This window comes from Nycticebus coucang, chromosome 12 (assembly GCF_027406575.1).
Source record: "Nycticebus coucang isolate mNycCou1 chromosome 12, mNycCou1.pri, whole genome shotgun sequence".
Lineage (NCBI taxonomy): Eukaryota > Metazoa > Chordata > Mammalia > Primates > Lorisidae > Nycticebus > Nycticebus coucang.
In genome coordinates, this window is record NC_069791.1 from 66,200,987 (window position 1) to 66,219,205 (window position 18,219).

Genomic DNA, 18,219 nt, shown 5'->3' on the forward strand with positions numbered 1-18,219 from the left:
TAGGAAACAGTCTGGGGATGACAGAAAAAAGGACTTCAACTTTGAATGATTTAATATAGGCTACTATACATGGTAGAATACATAATTTATAATACATTTATATCATGTTTTACTTATGTTTTAAAGCTCTAAACAAATATGATAAAAATCTTTACCTGTCAACTCTGGGAGGCAGGGACCCAGGTGTCAGGTAAATGTAACTGATTCCTTATACTTTTCACAGAATTTTTAAAAGCCTGTCACTCTTGCATGGCTTTGTGACTTGGTTCAGTCTCAAGATGAGGTTGTGGGAGATGGGACCCCCCCACTTCCCAGCACCAGGCCCAAGGGAGGCTGGGTTCAGGAGGGTCTGCAGTCACTCAGGGCTGGGCAGAACCAGGACAAATCTTCAACATGTCTGAACAGAAATGTTTCCCCAACTGGTGGGTTGAGGGTGACAGAGGTGGGCATGTGAAAGCAGCACTCAAAAAGGTGATCCCGGAAGCTGTCAAAGAATAATGTGGCACCACCCCTAGACATGTTCTTCAAGGATCACTGGAAATTTTCCAACACTGGTGTGATCAGAGGTTTGATTGTAGGTGGGAGGCACACCTAGGAATCTGTATTTGTAAAAGCTGAGTAGAAGGGTCTGGAAGACAGCAGCCAGATAAGGAGCCATTGCCAGGGCACTCCCCAGCCCCCAAAGCCCCAGCTGTCTCCAGCAATTCCTTACAGGTAGAAAAGGAAGCCCTCAGACTACTAGAAAGCTTCATCGAGAACCTACATTTTCTATTTAGTTTGTATTTCTATTCTTCTCCTCATAAATGTCTGTTTCTAGAGAGAAAGCTGGCAGACATGGGTCCCCCTGAACACTGACCTGCTCTCTGGTGGAGAAGGAGAAAAACTTGGCATAGGAATGAGGGAGGGTCCTGGAGGGCTGCCACACTTGATGGACTCCAAGTAACACTCAGACACCTGGGCTTACCCTGTCTCAAGAACACACGTGGGACTGGCCTTGCCCTCAAACATTAGCTAACGCACAGAGCCCCAGGCCCTATTGAACACAACCAGGAAAATCTGAAGCAATACCACGGCCTTAACTTGCAGTGGATGTTTGTCTTTGACAGTGGGACTGGAAAGGAGAAGAAAGTGTAGAGGGTGCCACTGTGACAGGGACTGTGACAAGCTTCAAGGTCCTCTCACAGTGGAAGTGTTAAAGAAAGGAGTGCTGAGCTTTGAGCCCTGGAGGCTCCTACCTCAGAGGAACCCAAACCATGCTGAGCACGGGCCCTGCAAGGCAAGCATCTCCCAGAACAGACACTTCTGGGGGGAAGCAGCAGAGAGGCTGGCTGGCACCCTGACCGGAAGGTTCCTGTCCAGGTGACCCACCATGGGAAGGCAGTGCCTGAGACCCCCCACACTGATAAGAAGGCAGAGGGCTCTGTGTGCCTCATGGAAGGCACTGGGACTTGGGCAGCAGCTGGTAACAGTCATCAGAGCTCCTGCCACAGGCTCTGTTTTGGCTTTGTAATAGCACTGTAAAGAAAGCTTTCTTCCTGAACATCACCAAGTTGCTTTATAAATTCAACCTGAGGGTTTACCTCCTGATCCTGTTTCCTCTTCTCTCCCTCAACTTTGATGGTTTGAAATAATATATACAACTTGAAAATATTTCTGTTTCTTATCCCCTCATCCAACAAGAGGCCTTGGCAATGAGGTGATTATGACTGCAGATTGACCTGGCAGATCTTCCTGTGCCAGGAAATTTTACTGAAATTGGAGAAAATGAGACTATTCTATTTACTTGTTTATTTATTTAGAGCCAGGGTCTTGTACATTGCCCAGGCTGGAGTACAGTGATTGGTCACAGGTGCCATCATTATAATGCACTATGAACTCTTAGCCTCTGACCTGAGCCTCCCAAGTGCCTGGAACTATAGGCACATCCACTGCATCTGCAGGCGTGTCCCACTGTTCCCACAGGCACATCCCCTGCACCTGGCAAGAGATGATTAAAGTAAGCCCTAGTAACAGTTGGGGATACACTGCCAAAGTAAATTCTATAGCAGCTGCTCCAAAATACAGAGGTAAAAGGACTTGCCTTAAGCAAGCTGAAATACCCTTTTCTAGGTCAGCAAAGGATATGGAGCTTGAACTCACTCGAGCAGTCCCTGAAGGAAAACCATTCAAAATGTACAAAAAAGAACTACTTAAGGATAATTTGGCAAGTACTTCTCCACTACATGGCCAGCCCTATTCTGGGCATTTTGCATTTAATTGCATTTCATTCTCACCATTAACCTACAAACAGAGGAACTGTGGCTAGCTGGGCACATATTGGCCTTGCCTTTCAGGATTAATTCTACTATTAGAGAAAAAATTCTAAAGAACATGTATACTGAAACCTCCCTTTCTCAATTAGGAACAAGACAAAGTTGCCTGCTATGACCACTTCCCCTCCCATGGCACTAAACATTCTCGCCAGTACAATAAGGTGAGAAAAACAAATGAAAGATACTATGTATAAGGACTGAAAAGAAAAAATGAAGTTATAAGTATTTTGTAGGCAAAGTAACGTGTATATATAGAATATATAAATGAACTGATGGATAAATTATTAGAATTAACAAGTAAATTTGGCAAGTTGACTAGATACGGTGAATATGAAACATTCAGTAATAATTTTAAATATCAAAAACAAAGAGAAGAATGATATGGAAAAAATGATACCATTTATAAGTGTTGAGACTAAAACAACTAAGGAATAAATCCAGCAAAAGATGTGCAAGACCACTACACTAAAAACTACAAAACACTGTTCACAGAAATTAGAGAAAATGTAATAAATACACCAAGTTGATGGATTGTGAAGAACTCAGTTATCCCAAACTGACTATAGGGCTCCATGCAATCCTGACTGAGGTCTCAGCAGGAGAGAAGCAGACAGGGAGGGGTGGGGAAGAGGGAGAAAGGAGGAGCAGGGGATGGAGGAAGGGAGGGAAGAGGGAAAGGAGAGAGAATGAATTGACAAAATATATAAGGAAACACAAAGGGCAGAGGAAATCCTGAAGACCAAAACAAAGCTGGAGGGTGTGCTCTCAGCAGCCTTCTTACAAGCCTCAGCAACGAAGAGAGTGTGGTGTTGGTGTAAGAACAGACAAATAGACCCATGGAACAGAAATGAGAGTCCCAGAAGAGAATGTCACATATGTAGATAAAATAGTCTTTTCTTTTCTTTTTTTTCCCCCCACAGTCTATGATTCCATCTGTTTGAAATACTAAAAAAGAGAAATCTCATCTATGATGATAAAAAGCAGGTCAGTGGTTTGGGGGCCACAGAGGGTGGGAGGAATGACTAGGAAAGGGCATAACAAACTTTGTGGAGTGTTAGTAAAATGGTCTTTTCAATAAACAGTGCGGGGTCTACTCTATATGCATAGGTGAAAAAATGGGTTGTGAACCCTACTTCACACTGTCCACAAAAAATAATTCCAGATGAATGGTAGATCTAAATGTGAAAGGTTAAACAACAAAGCTTTATGAAGAAACTATAGAAAAATATCTTCATTACCTTCATTACCTTGAGTATATAAATTTCCTAATTGGGGGGGAAAGCACTGATTGTGGATACTTCTGAACACACTGAAGTACTTATAAACAGACCTTGCTAATGGCAAAGTTAGCCCTCTAAACATATGGGTTACCTCACAGCAACCCGAAAGTTTCTAGAGTGAACCTAAAAGACTTTTATGTTTCATAGATTTAGTGCCAACCTCACTAAAAAATCAGACATAAGTGTGGTTGGCAGAATTACTATGTAAACTGAATTCATAGCCTCATCTAGTCTCCTGTGTAAAAGTTAAGGCACTGACTAGGAAGCAACAGGATTTTGGAAGAAGATTCTAAACTTTATTTTGTGGACTCAAATGAACCAGAGATGCTTGAACCCCCGATCCAATGGGAGCCTCACCTGCCAGGAGAAGCAATGCAACCTCCTTTGTCTACCAAGACTGAGGTCCAAGTTTCAAGAACCCACAGCAATCTTAGCGTAGCGACAAGGGGACACCTGCTCTGAAGATCCATCCTCATCCTTGCCACAACATCTCAGGACATTACTGAACCCACAAGGCCAAGATTTAGTGGAGACCAGAGTGAGAAAAATCTCTGCAAGTTTTTAAATTGTCAAAAAAATCTAAAACAACAAAATCCAATGACATATGTTTTATAAGAAACACATATAAAAAAAGGTAAGGATTCAGAAAGATTAAAAAACAGAAAACTATATGCCAATTATATTTGCAGAATATTACAAAAATCTAGCCTAAAGAAAGCTCATGTAGCACTGTTAATAGAAAACAAAAATACTCTGAAATAAAAATGTTTGACTACAAGATAAGGATCATAATAATAAAACATTCAATATGCCAGGAATACATCATCTTCAACCTATAACCAGATGCTCCTCAACAGGTTAGGTTATGTCCTGATAAACCCAACGTTATCCAAAAAGTTGAAAATGCATTGAATACACCTAACCTGTAGAGCAGCAGTTCTCAGCCTGTGCGTTGTGACCCACAGGAACTGTATTAAAGGGCCGCGGCATTAGGAAGGTTTGAGAACCACTGCTGTAGAACATCACAGCCTAGCACAGCCTACCTTAAATGTGCTCAAAACACTTATATTAGCCTACAGGTGGGCAAAATCACCTAACACAGTGCCTGTTTTATAATAGAAGATCTCACATAATTTATCAAATACTACATTGAAAGTAAAAACTAAAATGGCTGCATGGATGCTTGAAGTAGACTTTCTACTGAACGCATATTGCTGTCTGTGCTCCTAATAAAATGGTACCAAAGCAGATGAAGAAAAAATGCAAATCCATAATCACAGTGGGAGAGTTACATGTATCTTTCTCCAGAAACTTATAAACAAGTTGACAAAAACATCAGCAATGGTCAGCTTTAAGCATTACTAATAAAAAATGACCTGATTTCAGACTGTCAAACTCTATAGCCCAAAACTGCAGAATACATATTCTTTTAAGCACACAACATGGAATATTTGCAAAGATGGATCATATACGGGCCATATAGCACATCTCTATAAATTTCAAAAGACTTTACATATTATCTAAAAATCAAGAAATTAAGCCAGAAATCAATAATAAAAAGGTAATTCTAAAATCATCAAATGTTTACAATTAAGAAACGTAAACATTTCTAGGGTCAAAGTAAAAATCCCATTCATAATTAGGAAATATTTGATATTGAGTGATAATAAAGTTACTACACATCAATACTGTAGGAAGCAGCTAAAGCAGAAGTGGGAGAGGGAGATTTATAGCCTTAAAAGCATTATGAGAAAAGTAAGGGGTAGTTAATTGAATCTCAAGAAGTTAAACCAAAAACAGGAAATTAAAATCAAATACAATAGGTGAGAAATTATACTGAGCAGAAATTAATGAAACATAAAATAAATATATAACATGTAAACATAATAAATCCAAACTAAATCCAAATGTTTAGTTCATTGACAAGATTTATAAAATCACATATTTCTGGCAATATTAATCAAAGAGAGAGAGAATCCACAGATAATATGTGAGATAAAAAAGTAGAGATACCATGACAAATGTTACATCCATACAATGACTGCAACAAGACAAAATTATATTATTGACAACTTTATGATAATTAATATGAATATTTAGACAAAATTGACAAATTCCTAGGAAAAAACCCAACTTACCAAAACTGGCCCCCAAATAGAGAATCTGAATAGTCTGTTAATATAACTATTAAAAAATTTGAAGCAATAGTCAACAATCTTCTCACATGCAGCAAACTTCACTCCCAGGTGGCTTCACCAGTGGGTTGTACCAAATCTTCAAGGAAAAAATAACACCAAAAATTAGCCAAAATCTCCCAGACACTAGGAAAAGAGATAATTTTATAAAGCGTGGATATAAAAACTGAGTTCATAACAAGAAAGAAAAATTACAGAGAAATGTTACTTATGAACATTGATACAAAAATACCTTAAACATAGAAAAAGAAAAATACATCATGACCAAATTGAGCACAAAGTTGGCTTAAAATTAAAAAAACCTATTCAGTATAATTCACCCCAATGGTGTATTAAAACAAGAAAAGTCATATGAACATCTCAAAAGATACAGCAAAAGCATTTGATAAAACTCAGTATCTATTAATATTCACTATTCAAACTTTTTAGAAAATTACAAACATAAGGGACTTTCTTATCTGATAGAAGACAACTTAAAAAAAAAAACCCTATAACAAACAATGTAGTTAATGACAAAACATTGAAACCAATGCCTTTGAGATTAAGAATAAGACAAGGACACCAGCAAGTAGCAGCACTTCCATCCAACATGGTACTGCAAGTTCTGGAAAAGCAATGATAGAGACAAGGAAAAGAAGAAATAAAACTTCTGTTATTTGATGATAATATGATTGGACATGTAGAATGTTTTTTTAAATCTATAGATTGAATTAAAATAATTACCTAACAGCTAAGCAGATAAATATATTTATACTAAACCAGTGGTTCTAAACCTTCCTAATGCCGTGACCCTTTAATACAGTTCCTCATGTTGTGGCGACCCCCAACCATAAAATTATTTTCATACACCTGTATTTGTACAAGTGTATGTCATGGTTTTAGGTGATCTCTGTGAAAGGGTCATTTGATCCCCAAAGGGGTCGTGACCCACAGGTTGAGAACTGCTGTACTAAACAGAAGAAGAGGGCACACTCCACAATTCATTCTATGAGACCAGTAATACTCTGTTGCTAAAGTCAAAGACATCACAAGAAAGCTACAGACCTTTTTGAATGCAGATGTAAAATTCCCCAGAAGGATACTTAGCAACATACAAAAAAGGATTATGTATCATGACCAAGTGTGATTCATCTCAAGAATGCAAAGTTGGTTTAACATCAAAAGTCAATGTAATATACTATATTAATAGAATAATGGACAAAAATCACATGAAATATCAACACATAAAAAGCATAAATTCTAATACCCTTTCATGATAAAAAGAAAATCCACTCACCAAACTAAAAATAGGGGTGGCGCCTGTGGCTCAGTGAGTAGGGCGCCAGCCCCATATGCTGAAGGTGGCGGGTTCAAACCCAGCCCCGGCCAAACTGCAACAAAAAAACAAAAAAATAGCCGGGCGTTGTGGCGGGCGCCTGTAGTCCCAGCTGCTCGGAAGGCTGAGGCAAGAGAATCGCGTAAGCCCAAGAGTTAGAGGTTCCTGTGAGCCGTGTGACGCCACGGCACTCTACCCTAGGGCGGTACAGTGAGACTCTGTCTCTACAAAAAAAAAAAAAAAACTAAAAATAGAAGGGAAATTCCTCAACCTGATAAAGGGCAACTATAAAAACCCACACCCAACACCTCACTTCATGGTGAAAGGCTAAATGTGTTCCTCAGGAGATCAGAAACAACACGAGGAGGTCTACTCTTGTCACTTCTACTCAACACTGTCCTGGAGGTTCTAGTCGGGGCAATCAAGTAAGAAAAAGAAATAAAAGGCATCAAAATTAGAGAGGAAGAAGTAAAACTACCTTCATTTGCAGATGACATGATTTTATTTGTAGAAACCCCACTGCGTCACAGCCATGCTGCCCTGTCTTTCTAGGTGGAGAGGACACAGCTTTTCTACTGAACATGCCCTGAGGGGAAACTTAGGACATATAGAGATTCAGAGACAAAAAGGATTGGTAACAGGGATTCTGCTGAGGCTCTGCCTCCTGGAAGCTGACACAGGCTGTTCGTCCCCCTAGAGTTCCAACCAGCAACTAGGTCTATGCCAGCTGTCCTCCGGTCAGGTGCTGCACAGGTATCTGATTCTCTGGCAAAACACAAACATCCTGGGTTGCCCAAGCATTCTCGTCACCTCCCCTGGAGGAGATCTATGAAAACTTCTAAGGAAGAATGGAGAAAAGCTACTCTGTCTATAAGATCTTATTTCTCAGCCTGGCTCATGGGTACACAAGTAGCTCATTTACAGTACTCTGTCTACTTTTTGTGTGCTTGAAGTATTTCAAAACAAAGAAGGGGAAGTAGTGAGAGACAATTACAGAATAAGAAATACATGTCTAAATGACTCGTGGACATTCTAAAAACTATTCAACTTCACAAATACTAAAGGAAATGCAAACTCAAACAATGAGGAACATTTTCTCCTGTCAAAGTAGCAAAAAAAATTTTAAATGACAGAATCAAATGCTAGATGGGATAAGGAGAGATGGAAATTCTTATCTAGTGGGAACATTAATGGGCACTGATCTACTTTAAATTTTTAATATATCTATGGAGATATCGCTATCTATAACAATATTAGGTATGGCTATATCCCCCAAAATGTCTCCATCTTTCCTCAAAGGAACCCCACTTTTAAGTACTATCCCACAGAAATAATCAGAATGGAGTCAAATATTTCTTTACAAAGATGTTTACATAACGTTATTTACAAATAGAGAAAAATGGGAGGCATTCTAAAAATCCAATAGGGACATGGTTAGACACAACTATTCACCAGCATTAAAAATGATGTTCACAATATGAGGAAATAAATATATTAAGTTAAAAAACCACAGAGGTATGTAACTATGTACATAGGCTGATTTAAATTATATAAGAAAATAAATGCACACACTAAAACAAGACTGGAATGACAAGGACCAAAATGTTCAAAGTGATTCTTTCTAGGTGACCTGACAGGTGATTTTTTACTCTCTTCTTTATACTTTCTCTTATTTTCAAAATTGTCAACAATGAAGATGTTCCATTTTTCAGAGGAGGGAGAAGTTACTTTGCTAAAGCACTGAAGACTATTATTTCCATGGTAGAACTTGGACCTTTTCATACTAATTAGCATCATACTGGGAATAATATCCCCTCTCTGAGAAGCAGTTAAAACTCTAATTAAGATAATGGGAGACTGAGGAGATAAAATACTTAAGCCATTTGTTGTTAGCCACAGACGGAAGCAGAGCCGTCCAGGACTGTGCCAAGAAGAGGGCCATGTGGCATAACCAGGAATCCTCCTCAGCTGAAACCAAAGGCTGTATCTGATTACCCTGAGATGGCTAACCCTTTCTCAAAGAGGATTGGGGTGAACAACGACTCCACCTCCAGCTTTCTCTGTGTCCAGCTAGGTGCTAAGCAAATCACCGACACTGCAAACCCTGCAGAAGGGGCTGTTTTATCTAAGGCACTGTGAGATACTATCCCCTGAATCTAGGCGGAGAACCAGTTCTGTTGTCCCAGTACTAACAATCTCCTCTCATGTATTACTAAGTATTTCCATTCTCAACATTGGAGAGGCCTTCCCTGGCCACCTAGAAAAACAATTGAATCCCTTTCGTCTGCTGCAGGGAGCCCGCCTACCACAACTCAGAGACCTCCAGCTGCTCCTGCCACGCTCTGGGTCATGACAGCAGCATCCTGTCTTCACCTTTGAAACTCCAGATGAAGCCTCTATATATATTTAATATTTCTAGTTTTCTAAGCCTTCTTTTAATGGATTTTATATTCTTGTCCTTTAAATAACTTCATTCATACCACTTCTCAGATTCATTCTGATTCATCAGAATTATACCTGATTCTTTATCTGGCTCTGAGTGTGCATGTATGTTTATATTTATTACAACCTAGGGATTTTGATGTTAGGTTTTAGAGAAAAAAAAGGTTATAAGTTCTGTATTAGTGTCCTGGGGCTGCCATAATAAAGTCTCACAGACTGGGCAGCTCCAACAACAGAGACTGTCTCCAGTCCTGGAGGTTGGAGGTTCATGGTCAGGAGACAGCAGGGCTGGCTTCTCCTGAGGCCTCTCTCCTGGGCTGGTAGATGGCTTCCTTCATCTTTTAACCTCACAGCATCATCTCTGTGTGTGTGTCTGTGTCCTGATCTCCTCTTCTTATAACAACACCAGTCATATTGGATAGGACCCAATGTAATGACCTCATTTTTTCTTTGAGACAGAGTCACTCTCTGTAGAGTGCTTTACCATCATAGCTCACAGCAACCTCAGAATCCTGGGCTCAAGTGATCTCTTGCCTCAGCCTCCCAAGTAGCTGGGACTATAGGCGCCGCCCACAATGCTGGGCTGTTTTTTAGAGACAGGGTCTCACTCTAGCTAAATCTGGTATCAAACCAGTAAGCTTAGGCGATCCACCCGCCTCAGTCTCCCAAAGTGCTGAGATTACAGGTATGAGGTACCACACCTGGCCTCAAGTGATTCTCTTGCTTCAGCCTCCCAAGTAGCTGGGACTACAGGCACTGATACAACGCCCAGCTATTTTTAGGGACAAGTCTCACTCTTATCTCTGGGTGGGACCCCTTTTTAATTCACCTCTTTTAAGACCTTGTCTCCAAATACAGTCACTTTCACAGGTGCTAGGGGTTAAGGCTTCAATGTATGAATGGGGGGTGGGGCACAATTCAGCCCAGCAGGGGCTCTGAACAGAGACTACAACAAGTCAAACAAATGCATAGTACAGATGGGCCATCAGCCACTGTGAAGGCTCCTGTCTGAGACGCCCTGCAGGCTCTGACCACCACTGCCTGGACCCCCATTTGCTGGCTCCCCATGAACTGCAGAAGCCAGGCTGCAAGCCCAATGCCAGCAAGCCTTTCTCAAGTCCCTGCAGATGCCAAAAGGGCCCTCCCAACCCTAAACTGCTATGCTCTCCACATTAGCATTTCACCAAGAAATATGATCCACTATAATATGACCTGGGCTGTCAACTAGAACAGCCTGAACTCTGAAAGTCAGTGAAGGTGCCTCCTGGCAGAGAGGGCAGAAGTGAGCAAAGACAAAAGGAAGAGGAGGAGAGGTGAGAAGGGACATGGTCACCTCTTGGAATGCTGCCTCCCAGGCCATCCACTGCAGTGCAGTAAGGGCTGTTCTCCTGCTGACCCGGACAGTTCTGCTTCCATCTCCTCTCTCCCCTACCAGAAAGCTCAGATCTGACAACATCACTTTTCTCTTCAACATCCATCCGTGAAGACAGACGCTCATAAATAGTTGAAAGAAAAAATACAAACCACAGAAAAACAAACCAGGGACATGGATGGACAATTCACAGGCACTGAACTACCAACTGCCGATGCACATGTGAGAAATGCTCAAAGTAGTCAGCAGTCAGAGCAGCACAAAATGCTGGCAGGGTGCAGACAGCAAAAAGCAGCACTCGCAGCAGTTCAAGGTGAGGACAGATGAGAGAGGGAACAAGGCATGTCATAGCCTCGTGGGAGGCAGTCTGGCAAAATCTATCAAGCTTAAAATGGACACATCCGGCTTGAGGAGAGAGAACACACTGGGCACTGACACGAACCTTTGCTCCCTCTCAAGCCTCATTACACATCTGAGAAAGCCAGCTCACCAGCACAGCTGAGAAAAGACCTCGGCAAATCCCCTCGCTAAAACCAACAATGCAACTGGACAAAACTATCGAAAACAACCATTTCAGGACTCTGGAAACACAGCAACATCATACAAGCTAAGAAGTGTTAATTCCATAAAAACTGCTGAATCCTGGTAAGCACAGTGGGTGCCCAGCCCCACTCCTAGCTCCATGGCAGTCTTTCAGGACAGTGGGCAGGCTGTGAGGACCCACAATTCTGTGAGGAGGCCTGGCTAGATGTGGGGGCAGGGGACAGGGTGAGGCCCACAGCTGGGGTGCTGTAGAAAACAACAGCAAGGCTGATGTCAGACAATTGGAGAGGTTCACATCAGAGCTGCCCCAGGCTGTGACGCCTGTTGGTGGAAAGCCACAGAAACTGAACAGGGAGATCTGGGGAAAGACATCTCCAAGTGGACCATGGCAAGTTCCTAGACATCTCTGAAGGCTGTGGGATTGTACAAAGCTGTGCACTTGCTCAGAGTTATGGGACGGGGCTGCAACCATCTGCTGGTCCCTGGCCAAAGGTATGGTCCTGCAGGAGCAGGAGGGAAGCCAGAACAGACTTTGTCATCCACCTGAGCTTTGAGCAAAGTGGGAGGACTTACTGGCTCAAGCAAGGTGTTTAAGCACAACCTCTGACCAATTACATGCCCTAGAAAAGAAATATAAACATTAAAACAAGAATTTAAAAACAAAAATAACAACAAAAGAAGCTGAGCAGAGACATAAATGACCACACATTGCAGGAAGACATACCACAAAATTACTCCAGGAAAGTCACTAAACAAAATAGTTGAAACAATAATCCCCTAAGGCTGACAAAATCCAGAGTTCCTACAATATGCTCTCTAAAATGTCCAGTTTTTGAAATAAAGATACACATTTCTGGCCTTTCCCCCTTCCCTCTTCCCGGGACTGGGAGAGAAATTCCCTCCCAGGGCGGTGCGGCCCGGAGCTCAGCGCCCATGTCGTCTGAACCTCGTGTGCTGAAACTTGCTTTCTGAAAATTTAAGAACCATGCTGCGAGTGATTGTGGAATCTGCCAGTAAAATCCCTCACAAGAAATTTGGAAAGCCGGATCCTATTGTTGCTGTTATTTTTAAGGATTGGTTCCCCTCTCCCATCCCTCAAATGCTGGCCCTTGGATGGATGTCTCACCTTGGGTGACTCTTCCTGATTTGAACACCAAAGGAGACTTCAAATTCTGGCGGAGCAAGATGGCAGCCGAGTAACAGCTTTCTTGCATCTGGGCACCGTGAGTCTGGGGAGATAGAACTCCAGGCATCTCTGGCTGGTGGGATCTGCCTATCATCACCCCTGCGCGGATACAGGGAGTCAGTGAGAGACTTCTGGACCCCAAGAGGAGGACTAAAACAGTGGAAAACCAGCAAGTGGTCGCGTGTGTTCAATTAGTCTAAACCCACCTGCAACTTCCACAGGCACGAGAACTTAAAGAGCAAGAGGAAGTGAAAGGAAAATTAGGGCAAGGAAAACAGATAAAAGAAACCATTCATGAGGAAGAATCAGCAGAAAACTCCAGGCAACATGAAGAACCAGTCTAGAACAACCCCACCAAGGGACCATGAGGTAGCTACTGCAGATGATTCCACCAGTATAGAAATGTTAGGAATGACAGAAAGGGAATTTAGAATACACATGTTGAAAACAATGAAAGAAATGATGGAAACAATGAAGGAAATTGCTAATAAAGTGGAAAATAACCAAAAGGAAATCCAAAAACAGAATCAAATAAGAGATGAACGATATGAAGAATATAAAAAGGATATAGCAGACCTGAAGGAACTGAAACAGTCAATTAGGGAACTTAAAGATACAATGGAAAGTATCAGCAACAGGTTAGACCATGCAGAAGAAAGAATTTCAGAGGTAGAAGACAAAGTTCTTGAGATAACTCAGACAGTAAAAGAGGCAGAAAAGAAGAGAGAGAAAGCAGAACGTTCACTGTCAGAATTATGGGACTTTATGAAGCGTTCCAACATACGAGTTATAGGAATTCCAGAAGGGGAAGAAGAATGCCCCAGGGGAATGGAAGCCATACTAGAGAATATAATAAAAGAAAATTTCCCAAACATCACCAAAGATTCTGACACACTGCTTTCAGAGGGATATCGGACCCCAGGTCGCCTCAACTCTAACCGAGCTTCCCCAAGACACATTGTGATGAACATGTCCAAAGTCAAGACAAAAGAAAAGATTCTGCAAGCTGCCAGGAGTAAGCGCCAGTTGACCTACAGGGGCAAGTCCATCAGAGTGCAGACTTCTCTAATGAAACTTTCCAAGCAAGAAGACAATGGTCATCTACCTTTAATCTACTTAAACAGAACAATTTCCAGCCCAGAATTCTGTACCCTGCTAAGCTAAGCTTCAAAATTGACGGAGAAATCAAATCATTTACGGATATACAAACATTGAGGAAATTCGCCACAACAAGACCAGCTCTACAGGAAATACTTCAACCTGTTCTGCACATTGACCACCACAATGGATCAGCAGCAAAGTAAAAACTCAGAAATTAAAGGACAGAACCTAACCACCACACTGAAGCAAAAGATAAAACTAAGCAATGGACTCTCACCAAATAAGATGAATAGAACACACCACACTTATCAATTATCTCAATAAATGTTAATGGCTTGAATTCCCCACTGAAGAGACACAGATTGGCTGACTGGATTAAAAAACACAAGCCATCCATTTGCTGTCTGCAAGAAACACACCTGGCTTCAAAAGACAAATTAAAGTTCTGAGTCAAGGTTTGGAAGACAATTTTTCAGGCAAATTGAATTGCCTGAAAAAATTCAGAAGAAAAGAGGAGTTGCAATCTTATTTTCAGGTACATGTGGATTTAAAGCAACTAAAGTCAAAAAAGACAAAGATGGTCACTTTATATTGGTCAAGGGAAAAATACAACAAGAAGACATTTCCATTCTAAATATCTATGCACCCAATTTAAATGCTCCCAGATTATTGAAACAGACCTTACTCAGTCTGAGCAATATGATATCTGATAATACCATCATAACAGGGGACTTTAACACACCTCTTACAGAGCTGGACAGATCCTCTAAACAGAAATTAAACAAAGATGTAAGAGATTTAAATAAGACCCTAGAACAACTATGCTTCATAGACGCATATAGAACACTCCACCCCAAAGATAAAGAATATACATTCTTCTCATCACCCCATGGAACATTCTCCAAAATTGATCATATCCTGGGACACAAAACAAATATCAACAGAATCAAAAGAATTGAAATTTTACCTTGTATCTTCTCAGACCATAAGGCACTAAAGGTGGAACTCAATTTTAACAAAAATGCTCAACCCCACCCAAAGGCATGGAAATTAAACAATCTTCTGTTGAATAACAGATGGGTGAAGGAAGAAATAAAACAGGAAATCATTAACTTCCTTGAGCATAACAACAATGAAGACACAAGCTACCAAAACCTGTGGGATACTGCAAAAGCAGTTTTGAGAGGAAAATTCATCGCTTTAGATGCCTACATTCGAAAAACAGAAAGAGAGCACATCAACAATTTCACAAGAGATCTTATGGAATTGGAAAAAGAAGAACAATGTAAGCCTAAACTCAGTAGAAGAAAAGAAATATCCAAAATCAAATCAGAGATCAATGAAATTGAAAACAAAAGAATCATTCAGAAAATTAATGAAACAAGGAGTTGGTTTTTTGAAAAAATAAATAAAATAGATAAACCATTGGCCAGACTAACTAGAAATAGAAAAGTAAAATCTCTAATAACCTCAATCAGAAACGATAAAGGGGAAATAACAACTGATCCCACAGAGATACAAGAGATCATCTCTGAATACTACCAGAAACTCTATGCCCAGAAATTTGACAATGTGAAGGAAATGGATCAATATTTGGAATCACACCCTCTCCCTAGACTCAGCCAGGAAGAAATAGACCTCCTGAACAGACCAATTTCAAGCACCGAGATCAAAGAAACAATAAAAAAGCTTCCAACTAAAAAATGCCCTGGTCCAGATGGCTTCACTCCAGAATTCTATCAAACCTTCAAGGAAGAGCTTATTGCTGTACTGCAGAAATTATTCCAAAAAACTGAGGAAGAAGGAATCTTCCCCAACACATTCTATGAAGCAAACATCACCCTGATACCAAAACCAGGAAAAGACCCAAACAAAAAGGAGAATTTCAGACCAATCTCACTCATGAATATAGACACAAAAATTCCCAACAAAATCCTAGCCAATAGATTACAGCTTATCATCAAAAAAGTCATTCATCATAATCAAGTAGGCTTCATCCCAGGGATGCAAGGCTAGTTTAACATACGCAAGTCCATAAACGTTATCCACCATATTAACAGAGGCAAAAATAAAGATCATATGATCCTCTCAATAGATGCAGAAAAAGCATTTGATAAAATCCAGCATCCTTTTCTAATTAGAACACTGAAGAGTATAGGCATAGGTGGCACATTTCTAAAACTGACTGAAGCTATCTATGACAAACCCACAGCCAATATTTTACTGAATGGAGTAAAACTGAAAGCTTTTCCTCTTAGAACTGGAACCAGACTAGGTTGTCCTCTGTCACCTTTACTATTCAACATAGTGCTGGAAGTTCTAGCCAATACAATTAGGCAAGACAAGGAAATAAAGGGAATCCAAATGGGAGCAGAGGAGGTCAAACTCTCCCTCTTTGCTGACGACATGATCTTATACTTAGAGAACCCCAAAGACTCAACCACAAGACTCCTAGAAGTCATCAAAAAATACAGTAATGTTTCAGGATATAAAATCAATGTCCACAAGTCAGTAGCCTTTGTATACATCAATAACAGTCAAGATGAGAAGCTAATTAAGGACACAACTCCCTTCACCATAGTTTCAAAGAAAATGAAACACCTAGGAATATACCTAACGAAGGAGGTGAAGGACCTCTATAAAGAAAACTATGAAATCCTCAGAAAGGAAATAGCAGAGGATATTAACAAATGGAAGAACATACCATGCTCATGGATGGGAAGAATCAACATTGTTAAAATGTCTATACTTCCCAAAGCAATCTACCTATTCAATGCCATTCCTATCAAAGTACCTACATCGTACTTTCAAGATTTGGAAAAAATGATTCTGCGTTTTGTATGGAACCGGAAAAAACCCCGTATAGCTAAGGCAGTTCTTAGTAACAAAAATAAAGCTGGGGGCGTCAGCATACCAGATTTTAGTCTGTACTACAAAGCCATAGTGGTCAAGACATCATGGTACTGGCACAAAAACAGAGACATGGACACTTGCAATCGAATTGAACACCAAGAAATGAAACTAACATCTTACAACCACCTAATCTTTGATAAACCAAACAAGAACTTACCTTGGGGGAAAGACTCCCTATTCAATAAATGGTGTTGGGAGAACTGGATATCTACATGTAAAAGACTGAAACTGGACCCACACCTTTCCCCACTCACAAAAATTGATTCAAGATGGATAAAGGACTTAAATTTAAGGCATGAAACAATAAAAATCCTCCAAGAAAGCATAGGAAAAACACTGGAAGATATTGGCCTGGGGAAAGACTTCATGAAGAAGACTGCCATGGCAATTGCAACAACAACAAAAATAAACAAATGGGACTTCATTAAACTGAAAAGCTTCTGTACAGCTAAGGAGACAATAACCAAAGCAAAGAGACAACCTACACAATGGGAAAGGATATTTGCATATTTTCAATCAGACAAAAGCTTGATAACCAGGATCTATAGAGAACTCAAATTAATCCACATGAAAAAAGCCAACAATCCCTTATATCAATGGGCAAGAGACATGAATAGAACTTTCTCTAAAGACAACAGACGAATGGCTAACAAACACATGAAAAAATGTTCATCATCTCTATATATTAGAGAAATGCAAATCAAAACAACCCTGAGATATCATCTAACCCCAGTGAGAAGGGCCCACATCACAAAATCTCAAAACTGCAGATGCTGGCATGGATGTGGAGAGAAGGGAACACTTTTATACTGCTGGTGGGACTGCAAACTAGTACAACCTTTCTGGAAGGAAGTATGGAGAAACCTCAAAGCACTCAACCTAGACCTCCCATTCGATCCTGTAATCCCATTACTGGGCATCTACCCAGAAGGAAAAAAATCCTTTTATCATAAGGACACTTGTACTAGACTGTTTATTGCAGCTCAATTTACCATTGCCAAAATGTGGAAACAGCCTAAATGCCCACCAACCCAGGAATGGATTAACAAGCTGTGGTATATGTATACCATGGAATACTATTCAGCCATTAAAAAAAATGGAGACTTTACATCCTTCGTATTAACCTGGATGGAAGTGGAAGACATTATTCTTAGTAAAGCATCACAAAAATGGAGAAGCATGAATCCTATGTACTCAATCTTGATATGAGGACAATTAATGACAATTAAGGTTATTGGGGGGGAAGCAGAAAGAGGGATGGAGGGAGGCGGGTGGGGCCTTAGTGTGTGTCACACTTTATGGGGGCAAGACATGATTGCAAGAGGGACTTTACCTAACAATTGCAATCAGTGTAACTGGCTTATTGTACCCTCAATGAATCCCCAACAATAAAAAAAAATATATATATATACTGTTAGGTACCTTTATGAAGAAATATGTGACATAATCCTTAATATGTGACATAATCCTTTACATCAAATACTATACAATCAGGCTAAGATGGTGAGACAGAGAATTTGTTCACTATTGACTGAATTTATTCACTGTTAAAATGTATAT

General features: G+C 40.4%; 1 protein-coding gene across 6 annotated transcripts in view; it reads right to left on the bottom strand.

Moving 5' to 3' along the window:
• RADIL (Rap associating with DIL domain) overlaps positions 1-18,219 on the bottom strand; it is a 119,873-nt gene that overhangs the window by 37,087 nt on the left and 64,567 nt on the right. The window contains exon 1 of one of the 6 annotated variants that reach the window (XM_053556889.1): positions 5,731-5,746. The exons of the other annotated variants lie outside the window; for them this stretch is intronic. The gene's annotated coding sequence lies outside the window, so the exon portion shown is untranslated. Of the gene's footprint in view, positions 1-5,730; positions 5,747-18,219 lie in introns of those variants that run through there. 6 annotated transcript variants of the gene reach the window in all.